The sequence below is a fragment of the Callorhinus ursinus genome, unplaced genomic scaffold (genome assembly GCF_003265705.2).
Source record: "Callorhinus ursinus isolate GAN/ISIS: 27379988/994484 unplaced genomic scaffold, GSC_fseal_2.0 scaffold17, whole genome shotgun sequence".
In the NCBI taxonomy this organism is placed as follows: Eukaryota; Metazoa; Chordata; class Mammalia; order Carnivora; family Otariidae; genus Callorhinus; species Callorhinus ursinus.
In genome coordinates this window covers 7,398,197-7,411,396 of record NW_027397079.1, presented here as the reverse complement: position 1 = coordinate 7,411,396, position 13,200 = coordinate 7,398,197, and positions in this window count along the sequence as shown.

Below are 13,200 nucleotides of genomic sequence, written 5' to 3'. Positions count from 1 at the left end.
GTATGTACACAGGTTAGGATACACATAAATTTCTTCTTGCTGTTAGCTGAGGGGTCAAGAAACAAGCCTCCTCTGCAGTAGTTCAGATCTACGGTGGTGTTTTATTGTGTTCACCAAGAAAAAAGGAACCATATTCCCCCTACGCACACAGAATTCCATAGTCCATCCTTGACCCATTGTCTCAACCTAGGCTGTTCAGTCAGTGCTGGGGGTGAACAAGACCAGGAGTCTGATTCCAGGGGACCGTTGTCAACTTTGTCATACTCCCTGAAGACTATGAACCACGTGGGGTCCCTTCTCCCAAAGAAACCCAAACCAAAGTCCTAGATCTGGCATCCCAAACCTCCCTTCTCCATCCAGCCTCTTTGCAAACTTATTTCAAGTACCTACCTCATTTTGGGGGATGGCTCTCACTTGACTATGTATGAAGCGTCTTCCCCTATTTTTAGAATGTTTTCCTTTGCATTTGTACCCCCATCAAAGGAATCATTATGAAAGAGGGACTGGTCATTGGGTGTTTTGATGGAGGGGCCAAGGGGACCAGGGATCTCCAAGTTCAAGTGAAAACTCTTCTGAAGTGTCCAGGGTGAGAATGGGGGGTGGCAGGATACACCAGAGTTTAGTGGTTTCCCAGAGAGCAGGAGTCGCTTCTACCTAGTATTGGCTGAAGACCCTCCTCCCTCCTGACACCCCCATCAGAGGCCCCCTGGGATTGAGACAGGAATGCTTCTGGTTGTGGTGATCCTGAGACTCAGACATGGATAAGATGAGGCATGTGAAGCCATGTGGGATGCCCAAAAGCAGTAGGGCCTGTGGGCAGAGGACCCTTTCTGATTCCAAGTTTTGCTCCTAACCAGTAGGACTTAGGACCCTGCCCAGGTTCCTGCCTCTTCCTCCACCATGAACTGAGAGTGAGGGCTTGCCAAGGGCTCTAGGAAAGAGGATCATGGAGGCAAAACCAACTGAAGCAAATAAACCCCTTTTAGGATACATTCCTTTAGAAAATGTCATCTTTAAAAATGTCACGGGGGGGTGGGTTCAGGGATGGTTTAAATAGGTAATGGGGATTAAGGAGTGCACTTGTTGTGATGAGCACAGGGTGATGTATGGAAGTGTTGAATCACTATATTTTACACCTGAAACTAATGTAACTGTATGTTACCTAACTGGAATTATAAAAACTTAAGGGCGTCTGGGTGGCTCAGCCAGTTAAGTGTCTGCCTTCAGCTCAGGTCATGATCCCAGGGTCCTGGGATCGAGTCCCACATCCGGCTCCCAGCTCAGCAGGGAGTCTCCTTCTCCCTCTACCCTTCCCCCTTGCTCCTGATCTCTCTCACATTCTCTCTTTCAAATAAATAAATAAAATCTTTAAAAAAATTAAAAACTTAAAATAAAAAAAGTAAAATAAAAAAATGTCACCGGGAAATTTGACTTTAAAAAATATATGTAGATTAGTCTTCCTAGAATATAGAACCATTATCTTTCACTCATATCATTGCCCATTTGGGAAAAGTGGGAGAAAACTCTAAAATGGTTCTGGAAATCTGGATGGTGCTGAAGGAAAATATATAACCCATTCTTACTTATGGATGTATGGATCAAGTATTAATTGAAGCAACCAAAAAGAAACCAGCAGTGGATTTAAAATAATTTAGTATAAACATATTTTCTAAGTAATGCACAAATGCTTTATATATTTGTTTATTTGAAACATTCCCCAAATCAGAGAAAATAAAATGAAACTCTATGTACCCTTAAGATAGTTTCAAAAATTACTAACAATTAGCAGTATTGTATAACTCATTCCAAACTCAGCTTGGTGGGTGGGTAGGTGGGGGAAGGAAGCTGGATTCTTTAGAGTAAACCTGGAATCATATCATTTTTTTAAAGATTTTATTTATTTGACAGAGAGAGACACAGCGAGAGAAGGCACACAAGCAGGGGGAGTGGGGGAGGAAGAAGCAGTCTTCCCGCCGAGCAGAGAGCCCGATGCAGGGCTCGATCCCAGGACCCTGGGATCATGACCTGAGCTGAGGTCAGACACTTAATGACTGAGCCACCCAGGTGCCCTGGAATCATATCGTTCTTTCCATGAATGATGTCCTAATGAGGAAAAAGTAATAGGACGTGAAAATATATCTGGAAAACCATCCGTCATTTAGGGACACTTAATATTAGTTCATGTATGTGTGTGAGTAAGTGAGTATGTGTGTGTGTCTTCCAGGGAGATGGGTCTCCTTGAAATATGGCCATATGCAAGGACATCTCCCCACTCTCCATCCTGCAAAGCGCCCCCGCCATGGTTAACATTAAGGCTCTAGCACTTTCTCAGCCCCCACATCCCTATTGTCCTTTCTGCCATCTTTTGTCAGGATTAAAGAGATTGTGCTTTTGGGCCCGGGGCTGTTGGTTGGCACCTGAATTGGTTCTTCCTTGTTGTGCATGGTACTTCCCGTCCAGTATGGGACTACACAAGAAGGCAGGGACAGCAGTTCCCGGGTTCTGGGGCTTACCTAGAAATACTGCAGAGGCTCTAGAGGGTGGGGACCCCACCCCTGGCCTCCCATGCTTGTTCCATCTATTCCTGGGTCCGTGGTGGTCTTAGGACAATTTTCGTTGAGCCTGGTGGACCGTGGATGGCTTCCCTGGGTCTTGCAGGCAAACACAAGTGGTTACGGGTCCCAGAGGTGACCCATAATATTTCCCAGAGGCTCAGGCAGGCCAAAATGCCCTCACCAAGCCTCCCCTGTCAAAATGGTCACTTCAGGACCCTGGAAGGAAAGTTGGAAATGTTTGTGGATGCTCATATCTATAAAGGGCACCAGGAGTGACCTGGAAGCCTCTGTTCATTTGTGTGTATTTTTGAGAAATCTCCATCATCCTCTTCAGTAAACCAGACACCCTTCCTGGATGGAGCAAGTCGATTCAAGATTTTCTAACAGCAGCTGCAGCAACAATGATAAATCTTAATTGCTGAAATAATTAGGATCCTGGTGATTAACAACAATAATGACAACAGGATTTACGATGAGAGTCATAATAATAATAATAAACCTAAGGAGAGGGGAGAATAGACTATAGACCACCAAGATGTAGGAGAATATCAACTTTGAACGTGACGCTGAAAGACAAAGACTTTCAATACTGATGCAGTGATGTAAAACTTTCTTAATCTCCTCAGACTGATAACTTTCCAGAGTACAGCTCCTACTTAATAGGATGATGCAAGAAAAATATATTTCCCTGCACGGCAGAAAGGAACATGAGCGTGCTATGTTGGGTTGTGCAACAGCAAAACCTGTTCACATTGAAAATACAAGCAAGCCCACAACCAGCAACACACCTGTGACTCTCCCTCAAAGTAATAAACCTCCTATTAATTAAACAAAGACATTCATGTTGACATCATTGCAACAGGCAGAGAAAGGACACAAGCATATTAGGAAGCACTGAGCAAGGGGTGAAACAATGTTGAGGGTCACTTTTGAATGGCAACAATCAGTTCATTGAATTACGTCTCAGGCAGAAGACCCAAAAAGCATTTCAGCCTGTGAGTCTTTCCATTACTTTTGTAAGATTACATATCATAAAATTAACAATCTTTTTTTATTATGTTCAGTTAGCCACTGTATAGTAAGTACATCATTAGTTTTGATGTAGTGTTCAATGATTCATTAGTTGTGTATAACACCCAGTGCTCATCACAACACGTGCCCTCCTTAATACCCATCACCTGGCTACCCCATCCCCCCACCCCGTCCCTTCTGAAACCCGAAGTTTGTTTCCTGGAGTCCAGAGTCTTTCATGGTTTGTCTCCCTCTCTGATTCCGCCCCCTGCTTCAGATTTCCCTCCCTTCCCCTGTGGTCCTCCTGTGTTCTTGCTTATGTTTCACATATGAGTGAAACCATATGATAATTGTTTTTCTCTGCTTGACTTATGTCACTTAGCGTAATCCCCTCCAGTTCCATCCATGTTTTGGGGTGTACAGTTTAGTGGTATTAAGTACACTTATACTGTGGTGCATCCATTACCACCATCCACCTCCTGAACTCTTTTCATTTTGCTAAACTGGAACTCTCCCCATTAAACACTCATTTCCCCTCCACCTCCGTCCCCTGGTGACCACCATTCTACTTTCTGTCTCTGTGAATTTGACTACTCTAGGCACCTCATAAAGCAGAATCACACACTATTTGTCTTTTTGTGAATGGCTTATTACCCTTAGCATAATGTTCTCCACATTCATCCACGTTCTAGAATGTTTGTCAGAATTTCCTTCCTCTTTAAGGCTGAATAGTAGTCCATTGTATCTGTAGCCTATGATTTTAACTCAGAAACACAATATAAGTTGATGCTTCTAGAAAGTGTGGAGCTTTCTTAAATGAGCTGACTCTACCTCTATGAATGATGACAAATTGTTAGCCTGGATGGAGAGGGATTAGGAGAGGGAATATGGAGCAGATAAGTCTACCATCTCTATGGAAAGACACCACTTTGTAAAACACACACACACACACACACACACACACACACACACACACACGAAAAAAACCTGAAGCAGACAGCAGACAGACATTTTTCTAGGGGATCAGGTTGGCAAAGGAAGTCCTCCTCAGGAATCCCCTATCATCACAGACCTGTCAATGCCTCTAGAGGGGGACACGCAATATTTCACAGATCTCATCAGAGAAACCCACTTTAACTCATGCAGTGGGGACACGGAAGCAAGTGTGTGAATTATAGGTCTGTTGGGGAACTCTCCGTAATCATCTTCAAAAAATCTGACCTGTTTCATGAAAAGAGAGCTATAATGTAGTACAGCATCAACAACAAAAATAATCCATGATAAAAAATTTACTGATAAAAATAATGAATTACAATAGTCATCATGAATTATATTAATTCCACTACTATTAATATGGAAAATAATGATACATATGGAGGTTGTGTATTGAGTCCCCTAAGTGAATGACCAAGTGACTGTCCTGGGCCTTACAGGGTGGAGGGTTTGGAGCCCTGGGTGTGCACATGAAATCCATGACATGAGGCAGAGGTGATCAGCAGGAGGGAAAAAAAGCCAGGCTGTAGGAGGTTCTGGGCCACCTTGGGAAATTGCATGCAAACCCCTTGAGGGCCGGCCCTTGGGGCAGAGGGAGTGGGAGCCCAGTGTGGGCCCGCTTGCAGCAGGACAGCCACCAGATTTCAGGAGATTGGCCCCTGTGCAGGTGAGGCAGGACTCTATGTCTACCCCTGGCACAAAAGAGCCCGACATCAAATGGACACCCAGGCTGCCATTACTATCCCTGCCCTCCCTGCCCAGCACCCCTTCTGCTTCTTTTCCTGCTTAGACCCTGGAGCCTCCAGACTTTTCAGTTCATGTCTTCAAGGTCATGTAAAATATTTGCAGAGGCTGTAGGAGGCATCACCCGTCCTCATACCAGCAGGGTGGCTGCCAGGCTCCCTTGGAAGACGGAGAAAAGTCGTGGATTATACAGGATGGGAGTTCACAGTCTCTGTGCCTTCAATACTGACCAGCCTATCCTGGATACCTGGTGGGACTTGGATTTCTAGAGCCTAGGGTGCCATTTTTAGCTAGAGGGACCACTGTAGCACCTCGATTTTTAGCTACAGTGGTCCCAGGGCTCCAGATCAGATCTAGAAACTCACATGAACGTTCATATGGGCAGAGATGCCATCTCCCACCTTTTCGAGAAGGCAACAGTGGTCGTGGGACCCCCGATCTAACTAAAATAATTTTGTGGCAGTTCTGTTCATCCAAGGACAACTTCCCTGGGCTTCCAGGCTGGCACAAGCAGTCAGTGGGCCCTAGAGGGGATTTTAAATTTTAACAAAGGGATGTGTGTGAAGGATACCCTCCAGGAGGCTCCCCTGGTATCAGGGGCTGGTCCTGCTTCTGGAGGCTGACTTGGAATATTTCAGGATGCTCCTCAGAAAAATCAGTATCATGTGGTACAGCAGGAATCGCTTTCCTGAGGAGAAACTCCACTGAAGGTTGTGTATCAACCAACTACAAAAATAATTCATAGTAAGAAAAGTAACAATGAAGATAATGATGAATAACAATAACAATCATGATAATGCTCATAGTCAGGGAATTATAATTATTATGTTAATGATAATCATAACCTAAAGAGATGGGAGATTAGAAGACAGGTTTCCCTAAGGGAGTAATATGGTAATATCAGTTCTCATGGGGTTGTTGGAGTCTGCATTCTAGATTTAACAGTGAAATATGTTCCATGAGGGCAAAGCCTATTAGCAAGAGAAAAGAGAATTCCAACCCAGTGGAGGGCAGAAGAGTTAGTGTGCCAACCATGAAAAAAGAGCCTTGTGGGCAAAGGTAGAGGGACCTTGGTCTGGGGCCCTGAACACCCCCTACCACCCTCTAGGAGTGAGGACACCTGGCTGACAGGCTCCGTGCAAGGAAAAGCAGGGGACCCGTTCCACACCTGTCACGCAGAAGCACCACTAGGACAAACCCTGAGCTTCCAGTGTTCTGTCATCCCTTGTATGTTAGCTGCCTCTCTGCCATCTGTACTTTGCCAGGCCCGCCAGTTTTAGACATCTAGATTTGCCTATCTGGGCCAGTTCTTGTAGGATACCATCCTTATTACTTTCTGATCTGCAGGTGATGACACGGAATGGGAGGAGCCATGCGAAGCCTTCCTGGAGGACTTTGTCAACAGATGCAGGGTTTGACTCAGCTGCAAAGAGCCACCTGCCTCAAGACAACTGCTCCCCAGAGTGACTGACATGCAGTGATTATTGGTAGAGGTGGGGAATATATAGGCCTGGCCACTTTGCTTCAATTTAGGACAAGTGTGACAGGCCCGCTAGTTCTCCAGCACCCTGTGTGGTAGGCTGATGCTGTAAGGCTGCCCTGCAGCCTCCAGACTTCTCCTTCCGCCTGGGTTTCTTCCTCCCCACCCTTTCCAAACATGTTCATCTGGAGATCACTGCCTAGTAAACATCCAGTGCCCTGAACTCCATCTTGTCTGCTCTCTGGGAACCTCAAACATGACAATGGAGAAAAGACTCCAGGGAACAGAGGGCTTGCAAACAGGAGCAATCAAATTCTGCTATGGTTGAAACTAACATAAAGACTGATGACCCTCTATGACATTTTTTTGTTGTTGGTTGGAAGGTTTGAATTGTCAGCAAGAAAGAGGTCCATGAATTAACAGAGACAAAAAATAAAATCAGATTGGTGTGGGATGAGGAGAAAAGTCGATTAGCGGGATCTTACCTCCCCTTGGATTGCAAAGAAGATGAGAGAAGCAGTTGGAAATAAATGGAGATCAAAGTGTTTTTGTTTTTCAATGCAAATTTCAGGCTGGGTGATGCCATCACCTGTTGAAATGCTAAGGGGATGGATCAGATTGAGAAGGAGTGCTTTCAAATAAGAGGAACATGCTTTAAATCATAGCATAAAATTCATGATACAGTAGGAGAGAATAGGAAACCAAACACAAATGCAGAAATAAATTGCCTGAGAGGAAAGGTAATCCTTTTCCTGTTCTGAGGGAGATGAGTGAAAAGTGCAAGACTATGTTAGGTCTAGTGGTTGAAAGCATCTACACCCCAAATTATCTACTTCATTTGTGAAATTGTTAATATGTCATCTAATGAAGGTGAAAGTAGAGTCCATGGATACTGCATGGTAATGGCAGATGTACTCTGACGTATTCTTTGCTGAGCATGGAAGAAGGAACTTACATACATGGCTTACTAGGACTGCCGGGCATTTCTGGAGAAAGAAACAAAATGTCTTCGGATACAATGGAATACTTACTATGTCCTCTGGTTTACTTATTTCCCCTTGGAAATTTTAAGGAATTTTAAGCCAGAAGAGTCTATCTTTACAAGTATTAAGAATTCCACTCAGATGTGTAAATCAACTGGGAATGGCCTGGAAGCAAAGTTGCTGACCTTATTTTATTATGTGATTCTGTTTTTAATTATTTCCCCACTAACCAAGAAATAAAATATAAGATTGTTTCCCCCATCTTCTTTGGATAATTAATAAATTTGTAACAGGTTCTTAAAATTAACATGTGGCCAGTTCCCAGCAGTCAAGTAAATATTTTTATTTTTATTTTATTGATTGACTGATTTTATTAGTTTCAGAGGTAGAATTTACTGATTCATCAGGTGCATATAACACCCAGTGCTCCTTACATCATGTGCCCTCCTTAATGCCCATCACCCAGTTACCACATCCCTTCACCCACCTCCCCTCCAGCAACCCTCAGTTTGTTCCCTAGAGTTCAGTGTCTTATGGTTTGCCTCCCTCTCAATTATCATTTTATTTTCCTTCCCTTCCCCTATGTTCATCTGTTTTGTTTCTTAAATTCCACATGAGTTAAATCATATGGTATTTGTCTTTGACTTATTTCACTTAGCATAATACCCTCTAGTTCCATGTCATTGCAAATGGCAAGCTTTCATTCCTTTTGAAGGCTGAGTAATATTCCATTGTATATATCACCTTTTTTTTAAATTTAAATTCAATTAGCCAATGTATAGTACATTATTAGTGTCAGATGTAGTGTTCAACAATTTATCAGTTGTGCATAACACCCAGTGTTCATCACATCACATGCATCTTTTTTATCCAAGTAAACATTTTAAAAAATTATTTTTAAGTCTGTATTTCCCCCAGTTTCATGTCCATAGAATCCCATTAAGTGTTTCTTTTCTTTTCTTTTCTTTTCTTTTCTTTTCTTTTCTTTTCTTTTCTTTTCTTTTCTTTTTTTAAGAAAGGCAGACTGCCACATGCAGCACCTCATTTGATGTGTCTGGAGTCTTGGAAGTTGACTACCCTATGTTCTCCTACAAATGGACCTTGAGAGCTTGTTTGGAGGTTCTAGCAGGGGAGGGCAGCTGCTTGCATACCCTTGACCGAAGAATGGTCCTCCTGTATTGGGGAAGGTCGTCCTCTTCGACCGAGCGCACAGCTTCGGGAGGGACACACATGGAGTGGTGAGGGAGGAAGGGGACACCCGCCTAGTCAGCCAGATCAGCCAAATCAACCCTGGCAATCAATGGGGTGACAGATGTCACAGCCAGATCGCCCTCACATCCAGAATCCCATTGGGTGTGATCCCCTGCTTCATTTCCAAGATGTACAGTGTTTTCTGGTACATAGAATGCATTCAAAAATATTTATGAATGAGTAAAGGAATGAATGGATCTTTCTAATATCTCTTCAGAGTGTCCTTACATCTCTGCTCTCTGACTTTGTGTGAGGGTTATAATTTTGTGTTAGTCTGGACAATCCAATCAAATTGGACAGGGTGTGTCCCACAGGCTGAAGCCCTGATTAGGTTTAGGATTTATCCAATCAGGGTGTGTCCCCTGGAATGTAGCTCTGATTAAGTTATTAAGGGTTTTTCCCAGTATAGAAGGGAAGTTAAACAGGCATTTTCCCTGGGAAGAAATGGAGAGGTCTGGGACATTGGAAGAAAAAGAATTGGCTGCTTGCCTGTGGAACTTGCCAGAGAATTTGGCTTCCCCATCTTCTCCAACTCTGGGTTCTGGTGAGTTCTCCAGTGAAATGTGAGCTGGCCTGATTCCTTTAAAATTATGTAAGTTCTGCCTCTTTAGACATCTGTCCTATCAAAGTAGCTTCTTATGATCTTGATATTTGTGTCAACATTTACACCACCATTGTCATTCCCTATTTTTGACTATTTGTGTCCCCTTTCCATATTGGCCTTGAATCGATTTAATTATTTTAACTGCCTACCCTAAGACTCTAGATTTTTGCTTTCCAATAACTACCAGCCACATGTGACTATAAAATTTAAATTAATAAAAATTAAATAGCTAAAATTCAGATCTCAGCAGAGCTGGGCAAATTTCTAGTATTCTGTAACTATGTATGTCTGGCAGATACTGTATTGTACAATGCAGATATAGAGCATTTCCTTCATCTTGGAAAGTTCTACTGGCACAGCGATCTACATTTTATGTTTTTATTATTTTTTATTGTAAATACTTCATTTTCTGCTTCTCTGAACTAATTTCCTTTTATGGGTTTCATCAAATGATTTTCTTCATAAATGTCTTTAGATATGTGACTAATTTAATCATTTAAAAATTAATATAGCGGTGCCTGGGTGGCTCAGTTGGTTAAGGATCTGACTCTTGATATTGGCTCAAGTAATGATCTCAGGGTCATGAGATTGAGCCCCACGATGGGCTCCGCAATGGGCATGGAACCTGCTTGGGATTCTCTCTCTGCCCCTCCCTTCCCCCTTCTCCTGCTCTCACTCTCAAGCTGTCTCTAAAAAAAAATTAATATATATTTAAAACAAATAATTTCCTGTGAATATTGTTTTAGCTTTGCTGCATTTGTATTTACATGTTACTGCACTCAAATGTTATTTTTCATAATGTACTTAAAAAATTTAGTGTCAACTTTGACAGGAGATTTTTTCTCCTTATTTTTCAGTTGACAGATTGTGTCTTCTATAGCGGTCACGTTCTGGTATTATTTCCTTGTTTATAGGGCTGTTGCCTATTCCTTTTTTAAAAAAATTTGAGATTTTACCCATCCTGGTACACAAACCATTGGTATGCAGGGTCCATTTTGCACCTTGAAAATAAACCTTCTGTTTCAGGATACGGTGCTTTCATAGACAAAATTCTAGAACGATTGTAATCTTAAATCCAATTTCACCATTCTTGAATTACTTTTAATATATTAAATGTTGAAAATCATGAAAGGTTGAACTTTGATTTGTAATCCAACCTGAGAGGATACATTTCTCCATTTTCAGTATGAATTTGATGTACATTTGTTTTGGTTTAATCCCTTCTTCATATTTAAAGCTACTTTCTTGTACCTTGTGATTTGTCTTTACTTTCCTGTCTGTGCACTGCTAAGATGTAAGAGGCAAGAAGGCAAACCATTTCAGTTATGTCGACTGCTACATCCTTAGCACCTAGAATAGTGCCTAACCCATCATAGTGTTGAAATTCAAGAGAGCTCACCTAATAACATCACTTTCCAGACTGTAGTTCTGAATTGAAGAAGGGGAAAAGGCAAGTGAGTGAATATGAGTAGATATCAGTCATTTTTATTGACAGATCTGTTGGGGAACACAGATTTGGTATGGGGGGCAAAGGTTCCTAAAACACCCAAAAAGTAACAAAGTGTGTCAAAATAGCCATGGGATGGCTGGAAGTAAAAGCTCTACTCTTTCATGGTTAGCAGCACCCTTAAAATATTAAGGTGATGTTGAGGAAGCTGAATGCCTCCTTCTAGGTAGCTCTTTGAAATCTGGAGGAAGAACCTATGGTGTGCAATCACCTGTCCTGAGGTCACCAAAGATTTAAGTCACTGTTCCTGCTTTAGTAAGAAGTTGGCCAATGTATTTTTTCATAAATTACTGAATAATTTAGAGCCATTAAATAGGTTTTGTTAGTTCTTTTAAAGATTGCTTATATTGCTATGGTTTTGGAAGTGCATTTAATCTCCATTTTCTGAGATAGTTTCTAATCTAGGTTTAAATAGGTCTGTTATGACTTCTTTCTCATAATGTGTGTCCTTTTGGTCCCTGACATATCTCTATGTGATCATTTCAATTGTTATTTTATCTGTAAGTTATACTTACACATGTCTTTTCCATGTCTTGTTGTGATATTTGAGGAAGGGTTTCCTGGGTTATGAGATTAAGGATCACAGCTGGTTTCCCTGAAGGCTTAGTAGGCATTCTCCAATATCTTATTTTGTTGAGTGAAATTCATCCCATATTTGGCTTGAGTTTGTATAACGATCTTCAAATAATTCTTCATCTTTGAATTACAGACATTTTTTGGGGGGAGTGGGGCTCTTGTTAATTTTTGTACATTTTTACAAACTCTTTTTTGTACATTTTTCCAAACTCTTAATAGATTCTCATGAACTCAAAAATTCTGTTTCATATGTTTTATATCTTTATTAAATTAAATAATATAATTATTTCATATCATTTCCTTTGTTACATATAGCAGCAAAAACAATATGGGTTTGGGGTTTGTTTTCCATAGCTTTCAATTTCTCTCTAATCCCCTCACAAGCTTTTACTTAATTTTTTTTGCTCATTTAAAAACCTGATAGCCACAGATATGAGTGACTTTTAAGCAGTGTCTGTTTTCCTTCTTAATTTCCCAGTGCAGTCTCTTCTCTTACATGGTTCCATTTTCCTATTGGAAGCTTTAGAACTCTGTGGTCATTTTTCTTTCTTCTCTTGTCTTAAAATCTCTTCCATTTGTCTTAAAATCCCATTTTCATTCTTATAATTCTGATTTGAAGTCTTTTAAATTAAGGCTTTTAGTAAATTGTAATCAATTCATTCCTAAAATTATTGGATAACTTAAGTGATGTTCTTTGGCTCAAAGGCAAAGGATTCCTTGAATAATGATCTCCAACTAGTTTTTCAATCTGACTTATTTTATACTTTAGCCTTTTTAATAGCTACTGCATTTTTTCCCAGGTCATTATTATTCAGGTTAGTCCTCCTTAAACAACATCAATTCAAGGTAATATTTTGGAGATAAATACATGTCAGTGTTGTGCTATAGCAGAAAATGTTCCTGTCTCAAAATGATGGCTATTAAACACAGGATGTATGGAGAGTTTGTGGGACCTGGTTGGTATTTTCCATTACCTCAGCTCTGCGGGGGCTGCTTTTTAGGTACCAGTTAAAACCCACTCAGTGACCTCCTTTGATGCCTACTACTTGGAAACACAGACCTAGCACAGGTATGCCTAGGTACATTCTTGCTTTCTACTCCTTAAGAGTAGCATATGCACAAGGGTTCCCTGAATATCAAATAGGGATTTACATATTCCTTTATTTCTATAAAAGAAACATTCTAAGAGCAAAAAGTTACATTCCATTCCACTCTGAATTTTCCTTGAACTCAAAACCAAACATAATCCCAAGGTCAATTCCTAATTAGTGTTTCTACATTCTCCCTCCTTGGATACTCTCATGTTTTCTGGATAATTCAATCACTAAAGTGCGTTTACAGAGTGTCTCTATACACACTCAATTTGGTGTGTATAGAGAACGGTGAATTGCCCTGGATATTGGATACATTTCTGCAGTTTGCAGATCCTTGCATTACTCTGGGACTTCTCTTTTATAACTGCTTGAAATTGATAACTGCATTTCCAGTTTGACTGT